We start from the raw sequence: 26700 nt of genomic DNA, 5'->3' as shown, positions 1-26700 counted from the left end.
TTTTTTTTTTTTTTGTTGTTGTTGTTTTGAAATAGGGTCTTGCTCCGTGGCCCAGGCCGGAGTGCAGTGGTGCGATTTGGCTCGCTGCAATCTCCGCCTCCTGGGCTCAAGCAATTCTCATGCCTTAGCCTCCCCAGTAGCTGGGACTACAGGTGTGTGCCACCATGCCTGGCCAACTTTTTGTAGTTTTAGTAGAGATAGGATTTCATCATGTTGGCCCAGCTGGTCTTGAACTCCTGAGCTTGGCAGTTTGCTGTTTCAAGGCCCAGCCTACTTAGATGAAGTCTTACATAATGAAATGTCATCTGTGGAGTGACATCCCATCTTTTTTTTTTTTTTTTTTTTTTGAGACGGAGTCTCGCTCTGTCGCCCAGGCTGGAGTGCAGTGGCCGGATCTCAGCTCACTGCAAGCTCCGCCTCCCGGGTTCACGCCATTCTCCTGCCTCAGCCTCCGAGTAGCTGGGACTACAGGCGCCCGCCACCTCGCCCGGCTAGTTTTTTGTATTTTTTAGTAGAGACGGGGTTTCACAGTGTTAGCCAGGATGGTCTCGATCTCCTGACCTCGTGATCCGCCCGCCTCGGCCTCCCAAAGTGCTGGGATTACAGGCTTGAGCCACCGCGCCCGGCCACATCCCATCATTTTATCATGTCCTGCCTACTTTCAAGGGGAGGGGTTATATAAGAAACATGGATCATTTGGGATCGATCACCTTAGGATGTGCCCTCTGTAAGGTGGTCTGCCAATCTCGGAATTTCAACCTGAAACCCAAACTCACTGTTTTTACTCTTCCAACTTCTTCATCTCTGTTAGCATCACCTCCAGTCTTCCAGCCACCGGATTTTTAGTCTGGGTATTAGCACTGACCCTTCTTTTTCTTTGTCATTTTCAGTATCCTTGCACTTACGAAGTACTCTCAAATTTTCCTGGGCATGTCCTTTGTAAACCATCTTTCTAAACACTAGTTTTTGTATCTCTCACTCTCTCTTTATCTCTCTTTCTCTTTCTTTGTGTCTCTGACACACACACACACACACACACACACACACACACACACACACTTTTTCACTGTCTGGTACTGAGTTTCTCCCAGAGCCTGTTGCCTAGTGTTGGCTTAATTGTCCATCCTTTTCTCTATGAACAAACTGCTTCACTTCCACATTTCTGCTGTGTTGGTTCGGAGCTTGTCCGTCCTTCCTGGGATGTCCTTGGCCACGTTTCCCATTACCCTTCCCAAGCCTCTGCGTTTGCTCTTTCTCTGAACTGCAGACTCTGGTCCACTTAGGCCCAGTGTCTTTCTTTACGTTAGGATCATCAAGGTCATTGAAATTGGATTACTCAGCCATGTGTAGACTTGGCTAACTTCCCTCTATGCAGTGTGTTTATATACATCTATAAAAGGAATGCGGGGTGAATTATCTGAAATTAAAAATTCATGAGAAAAATATGATAATATTAAATCAAACATGCTGCTGTTTGGCAGCCAGAGTCACCAAGCCCTCCTGTCCCCGTGGCCAACTCTGCCGGTGGCTGGGCAGCTTGGTATTAGCCAGTGTGATGGATGGCGCTGTGGCAAGCCTGTGGCTTGGTGGGCTGGCAGTGCCTGTGGCTCTGGGCCTGGTTTATGCTGGCCTCGGAGCTGCATATCACTCCACGGGATGATGAAGATGCCGGGGCCTGTCGTAGCATGTGGGACCTCAGCCATATCCATCCAGAACGAACCTTTGTTTTTCCTCTGAGAATCTCAGTTTAGCTTCTTAGCTTAATTGACTACTAGGTGGATTAGAGCTGCTTAATGAATTCTGAAGCCCACAAAGACTGTTTTGATGGACTCTTGATATGGTTTGACTGTGTCCCCACCCAAATCTCATCTTGAATTGTAGCTCCCATAATTCCCACATGTTGTGGGAGGGACCCGGTGGGAGGTAATTGAGTCATGGGGGTGGATTCCTCTGTACTGTTCTCATGGTAGTGAATAAGTCTCGCGAGATCTGATGGTTTTAAAAGGGGAAACCCTTTTCGCTCGGCTCTCATTCTCTCTGGCCTGACACCAATGTAAGACGTGCATTTCACCTTCCGCCATGATTGTGAGGCCTCCCCAGCGATGTGGAACTGTGAGTCCATTGCACTTTGTTCTTATAAATTACTCAGTCGCAGGTATGTCTTTATCAGCAGCATGAAAACAGACTAATACAACTATCAAGGAGGGAAGAGAGTCCCCCTGTCCCCCTGGTGCCTCTGTGGGTCAGTGCTGTCCTTCACTGAGGTCCTTTGAGTATGTGCTCTGCATTTTCCCAGGCCCAGGAAAGCAGTATGCAGGGAGAAAGCACCTGTTCTGCCTTGAAGAATCTGAGATCTGGGTGGGAGGCAGGGTGCCCAGGGGCAGGAATGACACTTCCTAACAATAGAGCTACAGGAGGAGCTGGCACCGTTAAACACGACCTGCTTCTTGCAGAAAGTCAAGGAAACATTCCAAGAAACATCTTGGACGTGCTTCTCTTTGGAATATGAGAGAAGCACTGTTGTTTCTGCAGGGAAGTTGGATGGGGCCTCTCTGAAAAGAGGTAATTTGGAGGATTCCAGTTATGATAGGATACAGAATTGTCTTGTATATTCTGGGAAGAAGGGAAATTGCATCTTGCCTTTGTCCAATAACAGGCAGTTGGGAAAAGAGTAGCAATGCTTTCGGGGCCCAGGAGGCCTGGTTGCTGCAGCTGCACCATTCACGAGCAGCTCCTTCCATTATCCCTTATATTCTGCGGGGAGGGAAGAGGCAAGGCCAGTTATGTGGTTGCTGCCTGATTATTGGCCTGGCTGCTCAAAGAAGTGCCCCAGACCTCTCTGGCCTCCCTCTCCACCAACCTGCCAGGCTTTTGCTTTTCTGCCTAATTCAATTATGCTTCAGTGTGAACATTTTCTGCCTAAGCTTGGTCAATCTGCAGGGACCTCTCTTGGTACTTGACGTAGTCAGTTGTCTGACTGCAAATCCATGTCTACCCTGGATAGAAAGAAAAGGGAGTTGTGACAGTTGCCAGGAAGATTTCTCTGTGGAAGTGGCTGGTGTTTTTCTGGGCAGAAACTTTGTGGAGGAAAAAGGCATTTAATTAAAAAACAGACCGGGTGCAGTGGCTCCCGCCTATAATCCCAGCCCTTTGGGAGGCCGGGCGGGTGGATCACCTGAGGTCACGAGTTCGAGACCAGCCTGATCAACATGGTGAAACCTTATCTTTACTAAAAGTAAAAAATTAGCTGGGCGTGGTGGTGCCTGCCTGTAATCCCAGCTATTCGGGAGGCTGAGGCAGGAGAATCGCTTGAACCTGGAAATTGGAGGTTGCAGTGGGCTGAGATTGTGCCACTGTATTCCAGCATGGGAGACAGAGCAAGACTCTGTCTCAGATAAATAAATAAATAAATAAATAAATAAATAAATAACAAAACAAAACAAAAAGAACTATGACTTTTTTTTTCGAGCACCTTGTATGTGTCTGGTATTGAGCTAATTCCTTAGTATCCGTCGCTTCTTTTCTCATAACGATCCTGGCCGGCCATGGTCCCTCATGCCTGTGATCCCAGCACTTTGGGAAACAGCAGTGTGAGGATCGCTTGAGCCCAGGAGTTCAAGACCAGCCTGGGCAACATGGTGAAACCCCATCTTTACAAAAAATACAAAAATTAGCTGGATGTAGTGACTCCTGCCTGTAGTCCCAGCTACTCGGGAGGCTGAGGTGGGAGGATCACTTGAGCCTGGGAAGTTGAGGCTGCAGTGAGCCATGATGGCACCATGACACTCCAGCCTGGGTGACAGAATGGCCCTGTCTCAGAAAAAAAAACCAAAACAAGCCAATCCTAGCAGGTAGGCACTGTTATATTTGCTATTGCAAATGGGGAAACTGACGTTGGGAGAGTCAAGTACCTAAGCCACAGGGACTTGCAGAAGTAAATGCCAGGGGACTCCACTTGGTAGAGCTGGACTTTCTGACCCAAAACCCATGCCTATAATTTGGGGATTTGCCATCCTGTCTTGTAGAGGTTCTGAGAGCTGCCCCAGTTCTGATTGTGGAGTCTTGAGTGACAGGGAAGTTGCAGCCTGAGGTCTGTGGTGGAGCTGGGAAGGAATATTTGCAAGACACCGCCATGCTCAGCACCTTCTTTGGGCTTCTCCAAGTTGCACTTCTTTTTTTTCTTAAATTGAGATGGAGTGTCACTCTGTCACCCAGGCTGGAGTGCAATGGCACAATCTTGGCTCACTGCAGTCTCTGCTGCCTAGGCTTGAGCAATTCTCGTGCCTCAGCCTCCCGAGTAGCTGGGACTACAGGCACGCAATACCATGCCCGGCTGATTCTTTTGTATTTTAATAGAGATGGGGTTTTGCCATGTTGGCCAGGCTGGTCTCAAACTCCTGACCTCAGGTAATCGGCCCACCTACAACTCTCAAAGTGCTGCAATTACAGGCATGAGCCACCACACCTGGCCTCCGAGTTGCACTTCTGATTTAGATTTTGTCATCTAATCTTGGTCAATGTAGATGTTTTAGGAGTGACCAGTGTTCCTTATGTGTTTTTGTTGGGGTCTATTACACAGTGAGTGCTGTGGTGGTTAATTTTGTGTGTCAACTTGACTGGGCCACAAGGTGCCCAGATATCTGGTCAGGTATTCTGGTTGTTTCTATGAGGGTGTTTTTGGATGAGGTGAACCTTGAAATCGGTAGACTGAGTGAAGAGATTGGCCTCGTCTCTCCTCCTCTCCTTTCAGCCGAAGGCCTGAATAGAACAACACTCTGGCCCTACCCCTGAGTGAGGGGGAATTTGTCCTGCCTGACGGTCTTTGGAGCTGGGACATCAGTTTTTCCCTCCTGCTTTTGGTCTTGGACTGGAACTCCACCATTGCTCTCCTAGTTCTCCAGTGTGCCAACTGCAGATCTTCAGATGTGTTAACCTCCATAATCACACGAGCCAATTCCTTATAATAAATATCTTTATGCAGATATATACATGTGTGTTGTGCATGTATGTACATATGTATGGATTCTGTTTCTCATGAGAACCCTGACTAGTACAAGCACTCATCCCTAGTCACTGTCCGCCTCCTCATTTCTCAGGCTGGCAGGCATCTGACCAACATTCCTGCAGATGCTTCAGGGAAACATGTGAGCCACAGTCTCTTCGCTTCCATTTGCTTTTGCCCCTCTTATCTCCGAACTCACAGCTCAGTTTTTAACACATTCATATCATTCTCATATTCTTCCTCCTTTATTCTAATTTATTGATCTTAAGAGAATTTCTTTCCTCTTTCTCTGCTTTCTCCATTTTTCTTTCCTTTTTTCCTTCCCCTTGCTTTTCTCCCCCCCCCCCCCCTTTTTTTAATCTTCTCGAGATAGAGTCTCGCTCTGTTGCCCAGGCTGGAGTGCAGTGGCATGAACACAGCTCACTGCAGGCTTGACCTCCTGTGCTCAAGCAGTCCTCCCACCTCAGCCTCCTGAGAGCTGGGACTACAGGTGTACACCACTACACCCTGCTAATTAAAAAAAAATTTTTTCCCAGTTGCTGGCAGCTATAGTAAAATGAAGAAAAAAAATTGGGTAGAGTTGGGGTTTCCCTTCGTTGGTCAGGCTGGTCTTGCACTCCTGGACTCAAGTGATCTCCTTCCTCAGCCTCCCAAAGTGCTCGGATTACAGGTGTAAGCCACTGTGCCTGGCCTACTTTTCTGTGTTTCTTATTATCCTACCCTACCCTGTCCTACCTTAAGGCCCACAATGGCCATAATAATTGTGGTTCATAGTGGTAAGAATAATACTGATACCATTTGTCTTAACACAAAACCCCTCACACTAAACAAAACCAATGGTTTTGCAAACCAGAATTTCCAAGAATGTCTCTAGTCACCCTACTTTCTTCAAAGTAAATCTTCTTTTCTTGAAGATGAATAAAGTATTCCTATTTGAGCTTTACTGTTTTGCATTTACCGCAAGATTTGCAACTTTTCTGTGCTTAGCATTTGTTTTCACTGAAGATGTGCAGCACATCAATAACATTTTGCACGAAAAGGCTGTGGTGGGTTGGCTGAGAGTGGCCTGGCGGCTGCTGTGGTGCCTGCCACTGTGGCTAGAGGTCTTCCTTGTTCTATTTCCTGTTTGTGGTGAGTGACTGTCTCTCATCATTATGTCAGGGATGTATGCTTTGTGTTTCTTTTCTGTTTTCTTTGCCTTCTCTACATCTTTTGTATTCATACTTCATCACTCTCCCTGGCCTTCCCTCAGTAGTGCCCATAAACGTTGACCTGGCAGTCCACCATGAAAACAAGTGTGTAAGGTTTCACTGGAAGCGCAGTGTGCTCTCTGAAAGTGATCACCCGTGAATCTTAGCGTGAGACAGATGGAATTACGCATGCTGCCTGCTGCCTATGCCCCTAGAATGGCTGTTTGGGTCATGAGGCATGATGTGGCCAGGACTTACATACCTATCTTAAGTAGAAAGCAACTGGAGCTTGCTTCTATTTTTCAGCTGCAGAAATTCCAGCCAATGGTAGTGTTAGTTAAAAAATGAACACAGTGGCGGGGCTAGGTGGCTCACGTCTGTCATCCCAGAACTTTGGGAGGCTGAGGCAGGTGGATCACCTGAGGTCAGGAGTTCAAGACCAGCCTGGCCAACATGGTGAAACCCTGCCTCTACCCAAAATACAAAAATTAGCCAGGCGTGGTGGCGGGTGCCTGTAATCCCAGCTACTTGGGAGGCTGAGGCAGGAGAATAGCTTGAACCTGGGAGGTAGAGATTGCAGTGAGCCAAGATCATGCCACTGCACTCCAGCCTGGGCAACAATAGCAAAACTCTATCTCAAAAATAAAAAAATAAATAAAAGTAAAAACAAACATAGTCCTCAAAAAACCAAAAGCAAAACCGTGAAAGCAACCTTTCCAAAACCCAAACGTTAAAATACAACCAACAAACCCCAATCTCTCCTTTCTCGTCTCTCCTCCCCTCCTCCCCCTGGCTGTACTCATGTCCCTGAGTCAGAGAGGGCTGTTAAAATTTAATGGGTATAGTCTGACCCAGGAAACAATGGATGATAGTCTTGAATAAACTCTTGAATTTTACAAGGATTGGGGATCTTCTGGGTCTCTTGATGAAGAGAACAGGTCTTTGGATACTGCCTGCAGTTTGAGTGCCTGAGATTTCTGCAGGGTAGGCAGTAAGAGGTGAGCATTTGGGCAGTGCAGTGAGAGGTGAGCATTTGGCATGATAGAATTCTATGTAGTCACCAATGGGCTGTGTCTCTATTAATTGGAATTATAGACATCAAGAATGGCAAGTGGGAATATAACATCTCCTGGATTTACCAGATTATTTTCCACAAAGTTTGGAACTTACATAAAGGAATCTTTTGGAGAGGCCATTGCCCCTCTTTCAGCAAAACCAGAGAAAATGTCATACAGAAGAACTGTGGTTAAAGAACATTCTGGAAGACACCCATATTAAACAGAGTAAGGCTGGTCTTAGCATTACAGAAGGTTGAAGCCAGCAGGGGCACAGTAATACAATGGGCCTAGATTCTTTATTTCATAGATTTAAAAACAAAACCCGAGGCCTTAGAGTTTCCATGTCTTGCTCAAAGTCACGATTCACTCATCACTATAGCCTGTTTCTCACATTAGCCTGCGACATTTGATGTTGCATCTCATATGCTAGGAGACATTCCCACAGAAACATTATCTACTTGTTACTGGTCATAAAATTGCCTACATCTAAAGCAGTACTTATCTTTGCATTCTGTTCTTCCTTCCTTTCTTTTTTTTTTTGAGATGTAATTTCGCTCTTGTTGCCCAGGCAGGAGTGCAATGGCGCGATCTCAGCTCACTGCAACCTCCGCCTCCCAGGTTCAAGCAGTTCTCCTGCCTCAGCCTCACAAGTAGTTGGGATTACAGGCACGTATGACCACTCACGGCTAATTTTGTATTTTTAGTATAGATGGAGTTTCACCATGTTGGTCAGGCTGGTCTCAAACTCCTGACCTCAGGTGTTCCGCCCACCTCGGCCTCCCAAAGTGCTGGGATTACAGGCGTGAGCTACCGTGCCTGGCCTGCATTCTCTTACTTCTTTTCTTTTCTTTTTTTTTTTTTTGAGGCGGAGTCTCGCTCTGTCGCCCGGACTGGAGTGCCGTGGCCAGATCTCAGCTCACTGCAAGCTCCGCCTCCCGGGTTTACGCCATTCTCCTGCCTCAGCCTCCCGAGTAGCTGGGACTACAGGCGCCCGCCACCTCGCCCGGCTAGTTTTTGTATTTTTAGTAGAGACGGGGTTTCACCGTGTTAGCCAGGATGGTCTCGATCTCCTGACCTCGTGATCCGCCCGTCTCGGCCTCCCAAAGTGCTGAGATTACAGGCTTGAGCCGCCGCGCCTGGCCTCTTTTCTTTTTTCTTGAGATGGAATTTCGCTCTTGTTGCCCAGGCTGGAGTGCAATGGGGTGCGACCTCCACTCACCGCAACCTCTGCCTCCTGGGTTCAAGCAATTCTCCTGTCTCAGCCTCCCGAGTAGGTGGGATTACAGGCATGCACCACTGTGCCCGGCTAATTTTGTATTTTTAGTAGAAACAGGGTTTCTCCATGTTGGTCAGGCTGGTCTTGGACTGCTGACCTCAGGTGATCTGCCCGCCTTGACCTCCCAAAGTGCTGGGATTACAAGCGTGAGCCACCGCGCCTGGTCTCTCTTATTTCTTAGAAAAGTTTGCTGACTTTTAAAAAAAATTGTCACAAATTTAATGGCAGACTGTAGTTCTTTGGATATTGGATCATTATTTGCTGAGGTCTTGATAATTAGTCCAGTCTCATTTCCCTCAAGCTGACGAATTTTGCTTCATGCCTTTTGGAGAATGTAAGTATGAAATGAATATTGTAACAATTTGTCATCTATCCCTCATTTTTTTTCTATTAAAGTCCCAGAGCACAAACATGAAATTCATCAGATCAAACCCCTTATACTTAAAAACCATTGTGGCATTCTAGATATTGGTGATATCTAGTGGATATCACCACTCCTTTGAAATATAATGCAATAAGGAATTTAGCAGAAACTTTTAGTAGAAATTTACTGATTTATTTTTAAATCAGGAAGCTGTATTTCTCAACAGCTGTTTTCTTGTGTGGTTGCAGGCTGACTCAGCACCACGCTGTGAACAACAGAAAAGCCAGTGCGGATTCTAAATTTTAGTGCCTCCACTTAAGAGTGCATTAAAGTTGTTTGATAACTGCTGCCATAATTTCCGTGGGACAGCTTATCTTTAATGCTGTTCATATAAACACTGGTCCCGCTGCTGGGAGCTACAGAGGTTAGGATTGATTTTCATGAAATTTTTTACTTAATGAAATCTCATCAATTTCTATCCTCCTGGATATTTTAATTTGAGACCAAGGAGGGTCTAAGGATGAACTGCAGCTTTGCGTTGGCTTTTGAGAGGCTGCCTCCCATGAGGTTCAGCTTTTATGAAACATGTTCTAAATGACTTGAACGGAAGCCAGCTCTGTCTGATGTTTTATATTACATAACCAGTCAGATTTATGTTGCATACAATGAATTTCAAATCCCAGTTTTTAGGGATCTGCAGGGGGGATAGGGATGCCTGAGCTTATTTGAGAATGAAAACTTGGAAAAACACAATAGTTCAGGGCTCATTGTAGAAATCATGGCTATAAAATATGATTCTTTTTGCCTCTGATAAACATCAGAAATTATATTTCAGAAGCTAAAAGAGATTCACCACTGCTGGACCACAGGAGTCGGATATCAGGGATTTTATTCCAGTGGTGGGTGGTGGTGGCTGTGGGTCAGGTGAGATTTCTTACATGAGGGCATTTAAACTGGTCCTTGATGGTCAAGGAGGACTTCAACAGGCAGATTTGTAAGGAAGGCAAGAGAGGCTAAAAAGCAGGAGAATGCATCGAAGGAATATTAACACTTAGCTCTGCATGATAACGTTTAAAAAACCGTTAAAATATCAGATCTTTCCTTAAAAGGAAAAGAATTATACCACTGACATATAGCTGCATGGTCCGTAGCCTCTGAACCCAATTCTCTACAGCATTTTGGGTTACGGGTGCATCTCTAATTGTCTTGTGGGAAGAGGTTGCCCCCCCTACTTCCCATGCCTTTATAATATCTGGGGGGCTGGCCCTGATACGTCTGTTCATTATTTCTTGTCTGTTACTAGGGGGTTTAATTATTCCCAATGACCAAAAGCAGCTGGGGAGTCCAACAGACCTGGCGTTATCCCACGTTGGGCACTTCTGTAACCCATTCCTTTCCATCCTCTTTTCCCTTTGTCTTTTCCGAGTTAAAGTTGTAAAATGAAACTCCGCAGTCTTAAGGTTTCTACTTTTCAGGCAGATATGCTGTCTGCAGAAATTGCTTCAAGGCAGTTCAAAGTTGCTCTCAATCCTGTGTAACATGTATGGAGAGCCGCATTGCAATTTAATACACTAGTTCATTGAAGCACTGGATCCAACCTGACCAATCCCTGGGGACTTCTTCAGGTCCTGGCTGTCCCATATTTGCCTATGTGACCTGGTGCATGGTCTTTGTTCTTCCTCAGCTTATTTTTCTTTCTAAATCTTAATGAGCTTGTGAAATACAGAATTCCAGAGCCCTACCTTGACAATAATTCCTTCCTTGATGAAACCATAGTCAGGCTCCTCTGAGCCCTCTTTTTGACTAGGCTGTGGCCCTGGCCCCATCCTCTTTTTGGCCCGTCCAGTCCAGTCTTAGCAAAGAATCCTGCTAGGTTATCCTCTCATTCTTGATATCTGACCACTCTTGATCATCTGATTAAGTTCCTCATTTTCCATCTTTGATGTGTAAGTCGTTGACCTGTCTTTAGCAAGAATTCTATTAGGCCAGTTTTGCAAGATTGCAAGAATCTCCCGGCCCGGCTCGGTGGCTCACGCCTGTAATCCCAGTGCCTTGGGAGGCTGAGGCGGGTGGATCACTTGAAGTGAGGAGTTCCATACCAGCCCGGCCAACGTGGTAAAACCCTGTCTCCACTAAAAATAAAAAAATTAGCTGGGCATGGTGGCGTGTGCCTGTAGTCTCAGCTACTCGGGAGGCTGAGGTGGTAGAATCACTTGAGTCCTGGAGGCGGAGGTTGCAGTGAGCCGAAATGGTGCCACTGCACTCCAGCCTAGGCAACAGAGGGAGACTCCGTTTCAAAAAAAAAAAATCCTCCTACTCCTGATGTTTCCTCTTAGTAATTGTCCATCAACTGACCCTGTCAGATTCGCTCCTTGACTGTAAGTTCCCACTTGTCCTTGCTGTGTTTGGAGTTGAGCTTGATCTCTTTTCCCTGTTATAATACTGCTATATATATATATATATTTGTTTTTGAGATAGGGTCTCATTTCATTGCCCAGGCTGGAGTGCAGTGGCACTGTCTCAGCTCACTGTAATTCCCACCTCTTGAGCTCAAATGATCCTCCCACGGCAGCCTCCTGAGTAGCTGGGACTCCAGGCATGTGCCACCCTGCCTGGCTAATTTTTTTTTTTTTTTTTAAATGACGGGGTTTCATCATGCTGCCCAGGCTAGTCTTGAACTCCTGGGCTCAAGTGACCCACCCACCTTGGCCTCCCAAAGTACTAGGATTACAGGCATGAGCCACCATGCTCAGCCAATAGTTTTGAATTAAGGCTTTGTTACTCTTTTAACAAGTGTCAATTTTTTTCTTCAGTGACCTCCAGATCTTACTTGCTATGTCTAAGACAGGAAGTTAGGTAGGGAAGGCTCACTCCTGGAACAAAGTCTGAAATTATGGTGTCTTACCCCAACAAAAGGTTATTTCTTGCCCACATAAAAGTTCTTTACCAAATGGTGATTCCCGGACCCAGGCTCCTTCCATTTTGTGGCTCTGCTGTTGCCAACTTGTGCTTTCCAAGGTTGTATTCCTGGGAGTCAAGTCCTAGAAGGGGAAAGCGCTTGCAGGTTTGTGAGAGGGGCAGACACATCTCTCCCACTCACATTCCTTATTGGCTAGAGTCAAGCCATGCAGCCACATTTAAGAAGGAATGAGTTTGTCACATAACAACGCATGAATCTGCATTTTAAACAAGTGTCACATGTGATTCTTATGCAGGGGGATGCTTGGGCCACACCTTGGTAAACGCTGTTTATAATATTTGCTAAGTTCCCTCCAACCCTGACAGTCCACGATTCTGTTGTGCTGTGACTTTTCACATGGAAAAAGGCAAGCATTTTCCTCTAAGATGAAAAGAGAAATTGAACCAGCAAAATCACAATGGATTCTTCCCATATCCCGAGTTCATAAAAGCATGGTGACCTGTTAAGACCGGCTGATTAAATAGCCACTGGTACCATGATCATCTTGCTGGGACTCTTCTGCTTTGGGAACCCACTGAGGTATTACCTTATGGTGTTTCCCTCTATGATGGGGTGCTGGGAACTAGAATGGGGAACACAGAAAATGTAAATGCTTGTTTTCCTTTCCAACTAATGAAAGTGGACAGTTCACTACTTCATTTGTCTTCCAATCTGTTGGAAATCTAAAGGTTTTCTTAACCTCTTCTGCTAAGAATCACTGATCTGGGACCAGGACAACGCTGATAGCATCTGTGTCAACTTGGTCATTTGTGTTGTAACTTTTTTTTTTAAAGGTCAAGAATTTAGGTTTATTTTGTGTCAGGAATTAGGCTGTAATCAGATACGTGGGACTTGGGGTTGGGGGAGTCAGCAGTGTGGTGATCAGATTTTCTTAATTCCACTAAGGACTAGGTAAGAAGAAATATTTGGACCTGCATGAGATGTAGTTTGAGCACACTGAAATTATAAAGGAAAGCTAGATTGTGAATACAGCCTTTGAGTGAGACTTTTTCTGAGTTTCTCATTTCTTAACACCTTAAGTTGCTAAGCTGCTGGCAAATACAACACGAGCTGTTGGATGCTTTCTCGATCAAATATAGTTCTGACATCACACAGTATTAGCTAACATTTGTAGAATACTTACTGCATATGGCTTTTGTTACTTTCTTATTTCTTCATCCTAACAACACTAGGAGGTATGAGTACTATTTTATCCCTGTTTTACCAAACGAGGGAAACTGAGACACAGAGAGGTTAAGTAACTGCAAGGTTACATTGCCGGGTGATCAAGACCCAATTGACAGTTGGAAGCATCAGCCATCCTTGGTTTTGTTCCATCTCAGTCTGGTTTGTTCCGCACTAGCCGTTATATTCTTAGACAACCAGTGGTTCTTCGAGAGAGCCCTCCCTCTTTTTTAAACATAGATTACATGGTTCAGCAGAAAGTGGTTCTATTTCCTTTCATGATAATTATGGTTTCTGGGTTAGCACTCAGTGCTGCCAACTTTTTGAGGATGTGGGTAAAGTCAGTTCTATTTCTTACCAGCCTTTGATGGCGTACAGTGTGCTTGGATAGAATAGGAAGCTTATACATATTAATGACTGGTCAACTGTAGTTTCTTCTGGGGATCATTTCGTAGGATGTTATAATCAAATGCATGTTAAAGAATACAATATTGGGCCGGGTGCGGTGGCTCAAGCCTGTAATCCCAGCACTTTGGGAGGCCGAGACGGGTGGATCACGAGGTCAGGAGATTGAGACCATCCTGGCTAACATGGTGAAACCCCGTCTCTACTAAAAAATACAAAAAACTGGCCGGGCACGGTGGCTCAAGCCTGTAATCCCAGCACTTTGGGAGGCCGAGACGGGCGGATCACAAGGTCAGGAGATCGAGACCACCCTGGCTAATACGGTGAAACCCCGTCTCTACTAAAGAATACAAAAAACTAGCCGGGTGACGAGGCGGGCGCCTGTAGTCCCAGCTACTCGGGAGGCTGAGGCAGGAGAATGATGTAAACCCGGGAGGCGGAGCTTGCAGTGAGCTGAGATCCGGCCACCGCACTCCAGCCTGGGCGACAGAGCCAGACTCCGTCTCAAAAAAAAAAAAAAAAAGAATACAATACTGTATGGGCGTGGTGGCTCATGCCTGTAATGCCAGCACTTTGGGAGGCCAACGTGGGCGAATCACTTGAGGTCAGGAGTTCAACACCAGCCTGGCCAACATGGTGAAACACTGTCTGTACTAGAAATACAAAAATTAGCTGGGCGTGATGGTACATGCCTGTAATCTGAGCTACCCAGGAGGCTGAGGCACAAGAGTCGCTTGAACCCAGGAAACGGAGGTTGCAGTGAGCTGAGATGGTGCCACTGCACTCTAGCCTGGGCGACAGAGCGAGACGCCATCTCAAACAAACAAACAAACAAAAACAATACAATGCTTTTAAGGTTTCTGTTATTCTTCTGTGGGATCAAGGGAAGATGGTATTGGGTGTGGGTCTCTTGGGGCCAAGTCTAGTTTTAATCACTGTTGCCACCCCCTGTTCCTGTTCAGCTGCCTCTGGTGAGGTGGTGGGGATGACAGACTGCCTTTCCCTAACCTGTGGCAGACATCCCCAACCAATGGTAGCACTTTCTGCTGCATGACATCACGTGATCGCTACCAATTGATTATAGTCAGCATATTAATGTAATTGAAACTGAATTCTCACAGCTGTAGTGGATCTTATCCTTGACTTTATTATCAAATAAGTAAATGATCAATTTAGATTATTGTTTCTCAACTGGGGGTGAAATTGCCTTGTAGGAGACAGATAGTTGGCAATGTCTAGAGTTGTTTTTGGTTGTCATAATGGGGTTAGGGTGGGTTGCTACTGGCATCCCAGTGGGTGGAGGCTAGGGATGCTGCTGAACATCCCACAATGCACAGAACCTCTCTCCTTCCCTGTGACAATGAATTATTCAGCCCAAAATCTCAACAGCACTGAGACTGAGACTTTTGACCTTTGGAGGGTTTCTTAACAGGTAGTTGGTAATAAGAAGTGGGATACAAAAGAGGACTTAGGGGAGAGCAGGACATGTGCAAGAAAAAGAGGGAAAAGGGTTATATCTTTTTTTTTTTTTTTTGAGATGGAGTCTCGCTCTGTCGCCCAGGCTGGAGTGCGGTGGCCGGATCTCAGCTCACTGCAAGCTCCGCCTCCCGGGTTCACGCCATTCTCCTGCCTCAGCCTCCCGAGTAGCTGGGACTACAGGTGCCTGCCACCTCGCCCGGCTAGTTTTTTGTATTCTTTAGTAGAGACGGGGTTTCACCGTGTTAGCCGGGATGGTCTCGATCTCCTGACCCCGTGATCCGCCCGTCTCGGCCTCCCAAAGTGCTGGGATTACAGGCTTGAGCCACCAAGCCCGGCTGAAAAGGGTTATATCTTAACAGGTTAGCTTATGGTACATTTGTGCCCAGATCTTTTCATTCTCTCCAGTGCCCTATTTGACAAACACACCATAGAGAGTCAGCTCATGGAAAAGATCACAAATATGCTGGGTGCAGTGGCTCACACCTGTAGTCGCATCACATTGGGAGGCCGAGGTGGTTGGGTCACTTGAGGTCAGGAGTTCGAGACCAGCCTATCCAACGTGGCAAAACCCTGTCTCTACTAGAAATACAAAAATTAGCTGGGCGCCTGTAATCTCAGCTACTTGGAGAATCGCTTGAACCTGGGAGGCGGAGGTTGCAGTGAGCCCAGATCATGCCACTGTACTCCAGTCTGGACAACACAGCGAGACTCCGTCTCAAACAAGAACAACAAAAAAATCACAAATATGCAATTATATATGTATGGCCTAGTAACATGGTCACTTCTTGGGACCTTTTGTTGTCTTATGTTTAAGGTTAGTTAGTAAAAAGTAGTTGGTAAGGGTAGCTGCTCCAATCATAAATTCCTGCACCATCATTTTGGAAAGGTTAACCTCTTATTAAGAAAGCAAGCTTTTGAAACCAGCCTGACCAACATGGAGAAACCCCGTATCTACTAAAAATACAAAATTAGCCGTTTGTGGTGGCATATGCCTGTTAATCCCAGCTACTTGGGAGGCTGAGGCAGGAGAATCGCTTGAACCCGGGAGGTGGAGGTTGCGGTGAGCCGAGATGGCACCATTGTACTCCAGCCTGGGCAACAAGAGCAAAACTCTGTCTCAAAAAAAAAAAAAAAGAAAAGAAAGAAAGCAAGCTGAGATAATTTTATGAATGTTCAACTACCAGAGGTGATCTAACTATCCAAAAACAAAGAAATACTTAAGTTATGGAATACCCATATGTACTAGTCTGTTCTCGCACTGCTATAGAGAAATATCTGAAATTTGGTAATTTATAAAGAAAAGAGGTTTAATTGGCTTATGGTGCTACAGGCTATACTGGAAGAATGGCTGGGAGGCCTCGGGAAACTTACTTTCATGGCAGAGGTGAAGCAGGCAACTCTTCCGTGGCCACAGCAGGTGGAATAGAGAGAGGGTGGAGGTGCTGTACACTTTCAAAAAACCAGATCTTACGAGAATTCACTCACTATCATGAGAACAACAAGCGGGGGATGTCCACCCCGTGATCCAGTCACCTCCCACCAGACCCTTTCTCCAACATTGGGGATTATTATAATTCGAGATGAGATTTGGGTGGGAACACAAATCCAAACCATACTACCATATTATGTAGTTGCTTTCTTTTTTTTTTTTAAACAGGGTCTCTATGTCACCAAGGGTAGAGTGCAGTGGCGCAATCATGGTTCACTCCAGCCTCTACCTCCCAAGGTCAGTTGATCCTCCTATCTCAGCCTCCTTGAGTAGCTGGGATTATAGGTGCCTGCCACCACGCCAAGCTAATTTTTTAGTGACATGGGAGTTTGTTTAGGATATTGGATATAAAATAAATTAGGTCAGTAACTATATACGATGTGAGCTTAACTCTGATATATTTACATTAAAAATAGACTGGAAACCTATAGTTTCAACAGTGGAGAACTATTTTCTCCATAATGTGATATTTTACTAAATATTTTTCTTTTACAAAGACATTACTTTTGAGATGAGAAAAATGTAAATATTTCAGAGTTTGCTGCAGTGGTGAAGTTTTTATATTGTATCGTTTTTTTTTTTTTTTTTTTTTGAGACGGAGTCTCGCGCTGTCACCCAGGCTGGAGTGCTGTGGCCGGATCTCAGCTCACTGCAAGCTCCGCCTCCCGGGTTCACGCCATTCTCCTGCCTCAGCCTCCCGAGTAGCTGGGACTACAGGCGCCGCCACCTCGCCCGGCTCGTTTTTTGTAGTTTTTAGTAGAGACGGGGTTTCACCGTGTTAGTCAGGATGGTCTCGATCTCCTGACCTCGTGATCCGCCCGTCTCGGCCTCCCAAAGTGCTAGGATTACAGGCTTGAGCCACCGCGCCCGGCCTATTTTTATTTTTGAGATGGAGTCTCACTGTGTTGCCCAGGCTGGAGTATAGTGGAGTGATCTCAGCTCACTGCAACCTCCACCTCCTGGGTTCAAGCAATTTTCCTGTGAGATCCTGAGTAGCTGGGATTACAGGCGTGTGCCACCACGCCTGGCTCATTTTTGTATTTGTAGTAGAGATGAGGTTTCACCATATTGGCAAGGCTGATCTCAAACTGCTGACTGCCTGCCTCAGCCTCCCAAAATGCTGGGATTACAGGCATCACTGGCTGTAATCCCATTACAGCCACTCCTGGCTCTGGCCTATATTTTAGATAAATGAATTTATCTTTTGAGAACAAGAGTCCTTTGCTTAGTAAGTGGCTACCATGTACCAGAGGCAGTGGTGGACGCTGGCAATTGAGTGACATGTGTATATTACATGGTGCTCGTCTTTGAGGAACCTGCAGTCTATAGTAGAGGCTAATAAATGAATAAATAGATCCCACTGTAGTGCAGTAAGTGTTGCTGTAGGGATAAGAATGAAGTTCTATGGGACAATAGAGGTTGAATAGCCAAGTTTCTTCACAGATACAAAGGAAGGCTTTATGGACGAGGTGGCATATGTGAAGAATCTTAGTTTTGGGCTGCTATAACGAAATACCACAGACTGCGTAATTCATAAACAATAGAAGGTTATTTGGCTCGTGATTCTGGAGGCTGGGAAGTCCAAGATCAAGGGGCTGCATCTGGCGAGAGCCTTCTTGCTGCCCTGATGGACGGCATCACATGGCAAGAGAGAGTGAGACAGAACAAGAAGGGGCCGAGCTTGCTTTTATAACAAACGCACTCCTGAGATAGTGACATTAAAACACTGATGACAGCAGAACCCTCTTGACCTGCTTACCTCTTAAAGGTCCTACCTCTCAACACTGTTGCATTGGAGATTAAATTTCTAACCCATGAATGTTGGGGAACACATTCAAACCGTGGCAGATCTTGATGGCAGTGTAGAAGTTTATGAACCGAAGAGGGACCAGTAAACACTAGGCCAGTTTTTCATGTGCTTTCTGTAATGTGAATGGGAGCTGCCTAGTTAGTTTTATCCCATAATCTGTATGTTGCTGTGTGAATGAAAATTATTTTCATTAGTACTAACTACATGGAGCAAACATGTATGAATGATGTGGGGCTCAAATTCCACTGGGCCTTTTAATATGAAAATTAGATTCATCAATTTCCTGGAATTAATTAGAATATTGTTTACAACAATTGACAAGGCATCTTGTGACCTTATAAGCATGTATCTTTAGAGTAACTTTAAAGTGACTCTACAAGCACGTGTCTTTAGAGGAATTCCTGGGTGCATAAAATAAACCCTTTTTATCTTCTTGCCTTAAACTTGAAGACGAAGAGCATTTTAAAGACTAACTTGAATGAAGCAGGATGTTAGTTTTAAAGACATGAAGGCTGAGACTGCTGGTGTGCAATGTGGGTTCCAGTGTTCTTCTACAAACAGGTTCAGTTCAGGCAAAGGGGTAGTGTGGCCAGTGGCTCCGAAGTTCTTGGCAAAAACCTTGGGGATCACTCTTAGGGAAGGAAGCCAAGAATCTGCTTCGTACCAAAGACGTCTCTGTAGTCTGTTTAGGCTCATCTAAACATGAACAGCATATGAATTTAGCAAAGAGGATACATGCTGCCTGAGACTTTTAACCATAATACTTTATTCATATACTGAGTAATTAATTAATTAAGTAGTTATTCATTGCCTGCCTACTGAGTGCCAGGCCAGAGGTCACTTGTTGGCAGAAGTCTCCCTGGGACATTACAGATAACTGGAATGGCTAAGCTGTTAACACAGAGATCACCACAGTCCTTGTAGTAGTGCTTCACTCTGGAGGGTCACTGTGGGTCTCACCTAGAGCCTGTCCACACACTCAGAGCTACTACATTCAGGACTGAAAAGATGGAAGGTGCAATTAACTATAACTGCAATGAAAACACTCTTGTGGTTAGTTGCAGTGATGGACTGTTAGGAAGTGAGGAAGTAAAAATTCATTATAAGAGCGTGTCTGAATTTTAAAAAGTTTAGCAGTATTGAGAAGAAATCTTTCCAGCTCTTAACCATGGTCTTCAGAATATTTGAGCATAGCATAATATGTAAGTGACCATTTGCCATCAAGAAGCAAACACTTTAGCATGCTCATTTCAAATGATGGCATGGTCATCTATTTCAGCTTCGATTTCTCAACTCCAGGGCACCACAGGTTCTGTTCAAGTTCCCTCTCCCTGTGCTAAGGCTAGCAGCTGGGACACTGGGGCAGATCGTAAGGCTCATCTGTTTGGTATTTAGTCTGTTAGAGATCAGTGTCCTGTGCTACCTGTTGTTCAGTGTCTGAAAACCATTGTTTCATACATTTTGTCCAATTTTTAAATTGTTTCAGGTGGGAGTATAAATCTGGTCCCTGTTACTTCATCTTGGCTGGATGTGGAAGTTCTGCAACATATTTTACAATGTGTTTTCTTTTTTCTTTAAAAATAGGGATTTAGGCCGGGCACGGTAGCTCAAGCCTGTAATCTCAGCACTTCGGGAGGCCGAGACGGGCAGATCACGAGGTCAGGAGATCCAGACCATCCTGGCTAACACGGTGAAACCCCGTCTCTACTGAAAAAATACAAAAAACTAGCCGGGCGTGGTGGCGGGCGCCTGTAGTCCCAGCTACTTGGGAGGATGAGTCAGGAGAATGGCTTAAACCTGGGAGGCAGAGCTTACAGTGAGCTGAGATCTGGCCACTGCACTCCATCCTGGGCAACAGAGTGAGACTCCGTCTCAAAAATAAATAAATAAATAAATAAAATAAAAACAGGGATTTAAACACATTTTTTTTTGAGACAGACGGAGTCTCGCTGTCTCCCAGGCTGGAGTGCAGTGGCGCGATCTTGGCTCACTGCAAGCTCTGCCTCCTGGGTTCATGCCATTCTCCTGCCTCAGCTTCCCAAGTAGCTGGGACTACAGGCGCCCGCCACCATGCCCAGCTAATTTTTTGCATTTTTAGTAGAGATGGAATTTCACCGTGTTAGCCAGGATGGTCTCGATCTCCTGACCTCATGATCTGCCTGCCTCAGCCTCCCAAAGTGCTGACATTACAAGCGTGAGCCCCCACGCCTGGCCTAAACACATTTAAAAAAATATTTGGACATTTAGGCCAGGCACGGTTGCTGTAATCCTAGCACTTTGGGAGGCCGAAGTGGGTGAATTGCTCGAGCTCAGGAGTTTGAGACCAGCCTGAGCAACATGGCAAAACCCTGTCTCTAACAAAAATACAAAAATTAGCCGGGTGTGGTGGCATATGCCTGTGGTCCCAGCTACTCGGGAGGCTGAGGTGCAAGGATCGCTTGAGCCTGGGAGGCGAAGGTTGCAGTGAGCCGAGATCAAACCACTGCACTCCAGCCTGGGAGACACAGCGAGACTTCATCTCAAAAAAAAAAGAGACATGAGCTTAGAAATAACATTGACATGTTATTTCTAAAGGACATGAAGCTTAGAAATATTAAGCTTCAGTTTTGTGGCAAATTCACATGTGTGGAATAACGTATTCCCTGACAATCTGATCATTAAGTTGTGTCTGTGTGTGAGCGCTGAGTTAAGATGTTTCAGAGTATAAGTCAATTACCACCCTCATCTTAAAGGATAATTAAAATCTCTCAGCCGCCAAGAGATCAATCCTTTTTTTTAATTTGCTCCCTTTTCTTCTTATGTTCTGAGAAATTGTTCTAAAAAGAATGATTTGAGTTTCCAGAGTTTGATATGCATTGCCCTAGCTTCCAACTAAAAGAATGGACCATCAAGCATTATTGTAGTTGAAGTATAAATCTAATTATTCCACTTACTTTCAGAGGTTGTATCTGCAAATGGCATAACTGATGTATTCGTTTTCATTCTCCTTCTACCCAGTTTGTGCAACCTAATCACCTGAATGATGTCAATTTGGGTTTAAGGCACATTTCAGAAGATTTTGGCTGTAAAGAGCAAGGCAAACTTAGCTCTTCTGCATAGCTCTAAATGTTACCAATAACTATAAGTGGCATCGTTCACCCTGGTGAAGCTTGTCTTACTTGTTAAAGGCTAGGATCAAATCTAGGAAGGCTTGGGCGACTCCTCTGCTCTGAAGAGCTCTGGCTCTCAATTTCTCTAGTACCTGTTGCTTCAATTGGTTATTTATCTACCTTATGTTGTTTTGGAAATGGCATGAGAGAGACTGAAAAGAGAACACAAAAGGCCTTTACTTCAATGTTGGATAAAGACATACCCACATACATTTTAATTTGCTGCATGTTTCTCTTGCAGTTTCTTTTGGCATTTCTTTATCTGTAATGCACAGAATGTCCCCTCCAGTGCCCCTTTATCATTCATCCAGCCATTAGAGTTGTTTTCCAACATGTAATTCTAATCATTGCCACTCCCCTTTGACGGGAGTGACCACATACAGATTAAAGTCTGATCTTTGTGATGTGGCACTTCAGACCTTCCACAGTCTGGCCCCAAATTATTTTCTGCTCCTATCTCCCATCACACATTTTGTTTCATCCACAAGGCACATTTCTTGACACTGCAGGGGCATGTCCTTTATTTTAACACCTCCGTGTTTCTACTGTTTCCCTGGAAAATTTTTCTCACTGTGCCTTCCCCTCCCACTTCATGCATGTTGCCACATCTTTCCAGCCTTTACAAGTGGAATTGTTTCTCTTCTCTGCATTCCTATGGTTTTCTCACAAACTGGCTGGAGGGTGTGTCTGGGAAGGCCATGGTCACTGTTACTAGGAAGGTAATTTAGAAAGCAGGCCAGATCACCCGAGTCTGGCTCCTGGGTTTGGTACTGCCAACCTGTCATCATTATAGAGGTAGAAACGCGGGGGCAGAGTAAAGAGTGTGGAAGGGCCGGGCATGGTGGCTCACGCCTGTAATCCCAGCACTTTGGGAGCCTGAGGTGGGGTGGATCATGAAGTCAGGATATCGAGACCATCCTGGCCAACATGGGTGAAACCCTGTCTCCACTAAAAATACAAAAATTAGCTGGGCATGGTGGCACACACCTGTATTCCCAGATACTCAGGAGGCTGAGGCAGGAGAATCCCTTGAACCTGGGAGGCGGAGGTTGCAGTGAGTTGAGATCACGCCACTGCACTCCAGCCTGGTGACAGAGCGAGACTCCGTCTCAAAAAAAAAGGAATCTTTGATTTTTGACATTTTCACGCCATATTTATTAAGGTTTCCAGATTTCACAAACATATGATCAAGGAAGTAGTTGTAAGATGGCATGTAACTCTGCACAGCATGCGATGTGGCATTCTAGTGATGGCAACCGTATGTATGGGAAAGGGTTTTGTTTACAGTCATTATGAAGTGCATGTTGCATTTCGGTTAATGGGTCACATACATGATGGTGGTCCTATAAGACTGCATGTATGATGGTGGTCTCGTATTTTGACTGTATTTTTTTCTTTATTGGGATATGTTTAGATATACAAATTACATTGTATTACAGTTGCCTACAGTATTCAGCACAGTACCATACTGTACAGGTTTATAGCCTACAAGCAATAGACTATACCATCTAGGTTTGTCTAAGTACATTCTCTGGTGTTCGTACAATGACATAATTTCCTAATGGCGTTTCTCAACGTGTATCTGTTGTTAAGTGATGCATGACTATATATGACTGTATTTTAAAAAGTAAAATAAACACAATGATTTCTGACCAATCTTGCACTAAGTGTCAGGTACTGTTTTTGGGCCTTAGGATGCAACATTGGATAAAAGTCCCCACTTCAGGAGTCTCAGAGTCTAGCTCAGTGGTTCTCCCACCGAGCTTCCCAGCAATATCAGCACCACCTGGGAACTTGCTAGAAATGCACATTCTTGGCCGGGCGCGGTGGCTCAAGCCTGTAATCCCAGCACTTTGGGAGGCCGAGACGGGCGGATCACGAGGTCAGGAGATTGAGACCATCCTGGCTAACACGGTGAAACCCCGTCTCTACTAAAAAAAAAAAAATACAAAAACTAGCCGGGCAAGGTGGCGGGCGCCTGTAGTCCCAGCTCCTTGGGAGGCTGAGGCAGGAGAATGGCGTAAACCTGGGAGGCGGAACTTGCAGTGAGCTGAGATCCGGCCACTGCACTCCAGTCCGGGTGACAGAGCGAGACTCCGCCTCAAAAAAAAAAAAAAGAAATGCACATTCTTGCCCACCCCCACACATCCCCAATCTACTGAATCAGAAGCTCTAGGGGTATAGCCCAACAACTTGAGTTTTAACAAGCCATACAGCTGGAGAGATGGACACATTCAGTACAGTCTGGTAAGAGCTACTGAACATATGTGGAGTGCATCTCAGAGTAGTTTGGGAGGTGAAGTTGAAGGCAGTGCAGACCTAGGTAGGTCTTCGGATGAGCCAAGTTCAAGTTAAGTCTTAGATGATGAGTGGTTGTTCTTCCAATGGATAAGCGGGAGAAGGAAAGCATTTCAAGCCAGGAGACCCATACATGCAGAAGTACAGAACAATCAAAGGGCTTGGTCACCTCTGGGGATGACAATTGTTATTACTGTCATATGTCCTTATTATTACTATTACATATTCTTAAGTCTGGGTTATAAGATGAGCTAAGCTGGCAAGATCAGTGGCCAGATCATGCCAAGAAGTCTGGCTTTTCTTCTGGAAAATAACCAAAAGATATTTTTAGCAGTGAAATGAAGTAATATCATATTTGCAATTCTGTTGCATATATACAAAAAATAGGGCCTTTTTTAAATTAGAAAAATTACTTTATGATAGACTCAAAATCTAAGGTGAGAGTGGAGGAAAAGATACAGAATAAGGAATTTAAGTGAAGAAAACAATAAAGAATTTAGAACCTAATTCTTAGAAATTCATGCAAAATCTTAAAAGAATTTTAATTCTAAAACAAATCCATACAGATAATCTACAGAAAACTTTAAAAACTGAAGAAACAAAAGCTAACTCAGTTCAGCCTAGACTGAACTATTTTTACTTTGCAGGTACACTTTGATTTCATCTTTTTTCCCCCCTTTGTCTGGTCTTTATTATACATAATACGTAAGTTTAAATTCTAGCTTGATGTCTTTTCCATTTAATGGTAAAAATGGTTGTGTTGCAAGTGGCCTTAAATCATTTGTAAATATTCATTTCACAAGTGTTTCCTATTCCATGGGTACTGCACTGGGGTTTACTTAGCTCTTGTTTGCATGCATGGTAATTATCAGTTAGGGTTTGCTGAGGGGCGTGGCAGAGGGCTTTATCTTGGGGATTCCCCACTGTGCATATATATATATATATATTTTTTTTTTTTTTTTGAGATGGAGTTTCGCTCTTGCCGTCCAGGCTGGAGTGCAATGGCGCGACTTCGGCTCACTGCACTGCCCTCCACCACCCGGGTTCAAGCGATTCTCCTGCCTGGGACTATAGGTTCACACCACCACACCTGGATATTTTTAATTTTTAATTTTTTGTAGATACGAGGTCTCCTTATGATGCCCAGTCTGGTCTTGAACTCCTGGGCTCAAGCAATCCTCCTGCCTCAGCCTCCTGAGTAGCTGGGACTATAGGTTCATACCACCACACCTGGATATTTTTAATTTTTAACTTTTTATTTTTTGTAGGTAGGAGGTCTCGTTATGATGCCCAGTCTGGTCTTGAACTCCTGAGCTCAAGCAGTCCTCCCACCTCGGCCTCCTAAAATGCTGGGATTATAGGCATTAGCCACTGTGTCTGGCTCAATAATGTTTTTAATTTTAATTGGTTATCTTTAATTTTTTAAAATTTATTTATATTTATTTATTTATTTTTGAGACAGAGTCTCACTCTGTCCCCCACTCTGGAGTGGAGTGGCAACTCCGCCTCCATGGGTTCATGCCATTCTCCTGCCTCAGCCTCCCGAGTAGCTGGGACTATAGGCGCCCGCCACCACGCCTGGCTAATTTTTTGTATCTTTTAGTAGAGATGGCATTTCACCGTGTTAGCCAGGACGGTCTCGATTTCCTGACCTCGTGATCCACCTGCCTCATCCTACCAAAGTGCTGGGATTATAGGCGTGAGCCACTGCGCCCAGCCGATGATCTTAAGATTAAAGCACCTGGCTTTAATCTTAAAGACATAGTATATTGCCAAGGCAGGAGGATTGAGGCCAGGAATTTGAGTCCAACCTGGGCAACATTGTGAGATCTTGTCATTACAGAAAATAAGACATGAGCCAGGCATTGTGACACACACCTGTAGTCTTAGCTACTCAGGAGGCTGAGGTGGGAGAATTGCTTGAGCCCAGGAGTTGGAGGCTGCAATGAGATATGATTGTGCCACTGCACTTCAGCCTGAGCGACAAATCCTGTTTAACAAAGTAGTAATAAAATAAAACTAACCATAGCATATTATTAAATATTTTAATTTTCCTCAAGTGCTTATCTTTATAGCATCTGTCTTGTTGGTTGATGAGGCTCTGGGCCTTACAAATCACTTTTTCTTGCTGTTCTGATGACTTTTCTTTCTAGTTAATTTTCACTAAGAACTGGCATGAAACCCCAGACTTCATGAAAACCAAAGTTTAAAAAAATCCATGGTATGACTCTCTGCAAAGCGAAATGTTTGGACTCTCTTTCAGTTGTAGCTCTTGACATTGTGGCTTACCAAGAGACCTTACTGAGTGTCTGAATCAGTTATTAGACCACATTCCACTGACTTCTGAGTTTTAAGTCCTATTTCAGATTCCCTTTAGAAACAGACCACAGTTGGTTTCTTTTCTTCCCCTGCAATCAAGCAACCAATCTACTGGCCTGGTTTTAACGTCATGAAGATTTCATTTTCACAAACCGTGGAAGTGAAATATGTATGTTTTCTAACTCAACTGAAAGTGAGCTGAAATGTGTTGGCTTGTGATTGTGTGCTTAGATCTGCTGAAAATAGAATGATCCTGTGGAGCCCCATGTCTGAGAAGGTGGCTTTTCATTTGGGGTAAGGAATGTGCTGTCGTTTCATTGCTACCCCAGCTACTCAAAGTGTCAAAAAGCGGGCTCTTATGCAGAGACCTAAGAATGATACAATGGACTTTGGGGACTCAGGAGGAAGGCTGCGAGGTGGGTGAGGGATAAAAGACTACATACTGGATACAGTGTACACTGCTCGGGTGATGGGTGCACCAAAATCTCAGAAATCACCGCTAAAGAACTTATCCATGTAACCAAAAACTGCCTGATCCCCAAAAACTATTGAAATGGGCCGGGCATGGTGGCTTATGCCTGTAATCCCAGCACTTTGGGAAGCCGAGGCAGGTGGATCACCTGAGGGCAGGAGTTTGAGGCCAGCCTGGCTAACATGGCAAAACCCCATCTCTATTAAAAATTTAAAAAATTAGCCAGGTGTGGTGGCATGTGCTTG

The 26700-nt window shown here is 44.9% G+C and overlaps 1 protein-coding gene across 1 annotated transcript in view; it reads left to right on the top strand.

Annotated features, from left to right (window-relative positions):
* The window catches only part of TIAM1 (TIAM Rac1 associated GEF 1), a 446951-nt gene that overhangs the window by 107618 nt on the left and 312633 nt on the right, over positions 1-26700 (top strand). The gene's annotated exons all lie outside the window — the stretch shown is intronic.

The sequence above is a fragment of the Trachypithecus francoisi genome, unplaced genomic scaffold (assembly GCF_009764315.1).
Source record: "Trachypithecus francoisi isolate TF-2019V2 unplaced genomic scaffold, Tfra_2.0 Lachesis_group14, whole genome shotgun sequence".
Classification (NCBI taxonomy): domain Eukaryota; kingdom Metazoa; phylum Chordata; class Mammalia; order Primates; family Cercopithecidae; genus Trachypithecus; species Trachypithecus francoisi.
This window is presented reverse-complemented; position numbering and strand designations above follow the sequence as displayed.